At 43.5% G+C, this 4630-nt stretch overlaps 1 pseudogene; it reads right to left on the bottom strand.

Annotated features, from left to right (window-relative positions):
* Positions 1-441: 441 nt before the first annotated feature.
* On the bottom strand, positions 442-1485 carry LOC100735169 (aldo-keto reductase family 1 member B10-like; annotated as a pseudogene).
* Between the last annotated feature and the right edge of the window lie 3145 nt (positions 1486-4630).

The raw sequence follows: 4630 nt of genomic DNA, 5'->3' as shown, positions 1-4630 counted from the left end.
GCCCCAGGGAAAGACTGCTTCTAGTTAGGTGGCTGTGGAATTCACTACCTTGAGAGGGGAAGGAGCACTGCTGCTAATTGCAGTGACCGCAAGAATAAAGAGAGGTTTGTGGTTACTCTTTTTCTTTAAAAAAAAAAAAACACTATTATGTTTTATTACTTTTATTGTATCCTCAATATTAGCAGAGTTCCTGGCATTTAACAGACATCTGGACAGATCAAATAAGTGAAAAAATTGTCATATGAGTCACATTTTGTAATGATGTCTGCTCCTGATTGAACACAGGCTCTGTCAATACAGCATTGCCTAAAGTCTTCCTGCAGTGGACTCAGATATGACATGGTGGTTCAGAAAAGCTTGGCTGAGACAGGTCTCACAGGGAGTGAGTTCCACACAGAAGACAGTATCCTTCTGGTCATCTAATCATGTGATTCAGCTTCATTATTCAGCATCAAAAGAATATTCCTCCAAGCATGACATGCCAGGTGTAACTCAGGACCTCCTGTTGAAGCCGAGTATGACTGCCATGTCCTCATCACTCAATTTGAAATCAAAGACCTGAAAATCCTCAGTAATGCAAATTGGTGTCATAGACTTGGGGAACACTGCCACATTCCTCTGGATATAGAGCCAGATCAGAACCTGGGTTGTGGGTTTGTTTTTTTTTTTTTTTTTTTGTGCTTTTCAGCAATCACCTTACTTTTGAGATCCTCTAGTAGTGGAGTGTCCTGTGGCTTGGCCCAAGATCTGTCTGGAGAGTTTTGGGCGATAGGCAGTGACAGAAGTGCCCTTGCAGTGGCAGTACTGGATCAGTTGCTCCTGGTTGAGGTATTGGTGGCACTCCACCTGGTTAGTTACTGCTTTATATTTCAGCTCAGGCTTGTTCAAGAGTTTTTCAATCTGGAAGTGTTGGAAACAACAAGGGCTTTCACCAACCCCTCATCAACCAGCTCTTCCATGACCTCCCATGTGTCCAGGAATGTTACCATTTTTTTTTTTTTTTTTTTTTTTTTTTTTTTTTGTGGAGTTTTTCCTTTTTATCGGTACTGGGGATCGAACTCACAACTGCCTGCTTGCAAGGCAGGTGCTTATGCCGCTGAGCTAAACCCCCAGGCCCCAGGAATGTTACTTTCCTGGGGAGGATAGTGCCTTCCTTTATCCTCTCTGGGAGTTCCTTCCCAGCCTGAAATCCCTGTGGAAAGTGAATGAGGAAGCTGTCCAGGTAGTCCAGTTTCAGGCCTTCCAGCAGGCCTCCTTCACCAGGCTTTTCTCAAAGAATGTGGGCTACAATTTCTAACAATGAAGAGGTCCTCTTGGATCTTCTCTGGTTCTCATTCTGATAGGTGTAGTCATAGTCCATGTGGCGATGTCCTGCACTGCTGGCCACCTTAACAGCTTCTTTGACTTTGCCTGAGGGAGACTTCCAGGTCCCCAGGCCCACATGGGCATCTTGGCCTTGGTGCTGAATTCCATGAAAGTGGCCATGATTGGTGCAGAAGCTGTTGTGGTTTGTGGTTACCCTTATCAAAAGAGTAGAACTCTAAAGCTGACATTAGGTCCCTGGAGCTCTGTCCATTTACTAACTGAGCTATTCAGCCTCTGACCCTTGATTTCCTTTCCTAGAGATGGGAGTTCTCTGGCTTTCTTGAGGTACAGCATTTTGTGAATACCCAAAATACGGGATAATTTGGACATTGGGGCTGTGTGAGTCAGTTCTGTATGTTACAGTGCATACAGTTTGAGCTGTCATAAATAATGTTTACAGGGTTGGAATATTTACATATGGTATTAGAACAGAAAGCATATTCAAAAAATTTTAAATTAGTACACAGTTGCAGTAGCTACTGATTACATTCATTGTTGGAAGTTGGAACCTGTATATAATTTTGATTCTTTTTTAAATTCCCTTTCCCTCTCCTAGAGGGCTAAGTTTCAAAGAGGGTTTTCTGCATGACACCTTAAAGTACAGGTGGCAAACCAATGGCACAAGTGCCACAACGGGCTGCTGGTATCATTGAAAGCTCTAAAAGATTCACCATCACTGCCTTAAAGTGACCTGGGTTCCTGCTCAAGTACCTGTGACAAGTTGCCCAGCAGTACAGAGAAAATGTGAGGATACGCTATGGAGAGTCTTATTCTTTTGAAATTTTGGTATTTTAAAAAAACCTTTTGGTAGTAGCTTTATTGAGACACATTTCACATGCCATACAGCTCAGCTGATTAAAAGTGTAACGTTTGATTTTTTTTAGTATACTCACAGCTATATGCAAACATTGTAATCATTTTGAGAGTATTTTCTAAAGGCACCCTGTATCCTTTTGCAGTCATTCTCCATTTTTCCTATTTCCTCCATGTCCTCAGCTTCAACCTTAACCACTAGTTTACTTTATAGATTTGGTGGTCAGCCTTTTTTTTTTGTAAATTAAACCCAGAGTGCACATGCTAGGCAAGCAGTCTACCACTAAACTATATCCCCAAACTTATTTATTTATTTCTATCTTTAGACAAATATATATTTTGACAAACTTCCTGGACTGCCTTGAATTTGTGATCCTCCTGCCTCAGCCTCTTACGTAACTGGAACTGAGGATGCTTTTAAAACTATTTTTTCACCACTCTGCAGTCTCTTGAGAAACACCGTGCTGAGAACTTTGCTCCTGTAGCTTGCTTTAGAGGAGGTGAGACAGGGTCTCACTATGTAATTCAGGCTGGCCTTGAACTTACTGTGTAGCCTCGAATTTGTGGTGATCCTCCTACCTCAGTCTCCTGAGTGCTGGGATTACAGCCATGTGCCACCATGTCCAGCTCTCCTCAATTTCTCATTCTCACCCTTTTTGACTCTGATGTGGAGTGTGGGAGGTCCTTTCTATGATAAGAGCATGCTGGGAACACATGCAGGCAGGCATGCACGCACACATTGGTGGACAATTGGCCCATGTGAATACCTCACTATACAAAGTTGGCCAGCGGTTGCTTACTGCTATTCAGTGCCACTAGACGGTGCTGCTGCTCCACGCTAGCTGCCTCACAGGCTGCAGTGCTAAAGACAGGACACCTGGAGTGACTCAGAAACCCGCCATACAGCCAGGGATGTGTGTAGAAAAGGCAAACTGAGCAAAGAACATTTTGTTAATGATAATATTAAAGGTGGGGGCAGCAATAGCAGCAGCAGTCATGGCTGCTGTTGATGGAGCGTGTTGTCATCAGTGTTGTCAGTGAGGTGTCCTCCCCCACCCTCTGTCCTCTCAAAGGTCCTGTGTTACATTTGCCTTACAGAGAGGGAAAACTCAGAAAATGTGACTTGTTGGAGGCCACGTGGGCGTGATTCAAATACAGACCTGGGTGGGCACCAAGATCCACATCCTTCTGAGCACCCACTGCAGCCTCCTAATCTGCTAAAGACAGTCACTGCCTACTCCCTCTGCCCCCCTCCTCACTCCCTTATTGCAGAGGGAAAGGGAAGGGGGCAAAGGTAAAAACCAACTTACAAGTGTTCTAGACTGGACCAGGGATGGAGTTAATGATTGCATAACTACGGATTTACTAAGCACCATCAAATTGCTCCCCCACAGTGGATATGTTATATACTGTGGAAGTTAGACCTTCAGGCTGTGCAAACTTTCTAATAATGAAACCAACAGTGATGAGGGCACCGTCACTGAGTAGGCCTCAGCAGTGCTGCAGGCATGTTTAAAGGGAGGGAATCAGCGTCCCTGAGTAAACACCCTTCTGGCATCTGCTTGAAGGCTGAATGTCAGGGAGTTCAGTCCCTCACAAAGCAAACCACACTAGCAGTTCAGCATGCTTAGAATGTTGAACTTCATTACTTACTTTTCTTCACCTTGTAAAATAAACCTCTTTGCTTTGCCATGTATCACCTTTGACAGCCTTTGCATTTCCCCAAGTCACTCTTCTCTAGGACAGAAATAAATCCCAGTGTTTTTCATAGGATAAGATTTCCAGACTCCCATCCTCCATTTACCTTTGATCTGTCAGCATTGTTCTTAAAATGTGGGGGGTGAGGTGGGTCTGATAATGAGCAGATGCCAGCCCAGTGCTGTGTTTAAAAGTCGGGCCCCTAGAGTCAAGACTCTGGGTTTCAAATCCTTGCCCCGCCATCACGGACCAGCTGTGTGACCAAAATTAAAAACAAGTACCTCTCTGAGCCCTAGTGCCTTCGTTGGCTAGAATCAGAGGCATTGAGGTCAGGCAAGGCAGAAGAGCTCTTCCTAAGTGCTGCATCAGACGTTATGGCTCCCAGTTTCCCTATAAATAATCATATTTGTTAGCCCTTCCAGGTTGCGGATTATTCTCTTTAATAAATAAAATGGGGAAACGTTGGGAGAAAAGAGACTTTAAAGGTTTTCATCTTTTGTTAGCATCATGCCATCTGTTCGAACAATGGCTCTGTCCTTATTATTTTTCCTCTGAAAAAGAATCAGCTTTTAAATGCTGCTCCTGTTACATTTGCATTTTGTTATAATCCTCCATCATTCTGGGATTCAATAGTAACAGTGCTAATACCACTTAACATTTATTGGATACTTACAGCATTTTAGGTATTGTGGTTATGTCTTACTCAGTCACCTCATTATTAAGCACTTCTTGAAACTATTCATTCTTACCATTT

The sequence above is a fragment of the Cavia porcellus genome, unplaced genomic scaffold (genome assembly GCF_034190915.1).
Source record: "Cavia porcellus strain 051 isolate PalLab524CR breed Dunkin Hartley unplaced genomic scaffold, mCavPor4.1 scaffold_32, whole genome shotgun sequence".
Classification (NCBI taxonomy): Eukaryota; Metazoa; Chordata; class Mammalia; order Rodentia; family Caviidae; genus Cavia; species Cavia porcellus.
The sequence above is the reverse complement of the archived record's forward strand: the minus strand, read 5'-3'. Positions and strand labels throughout refer to the sequence as shown.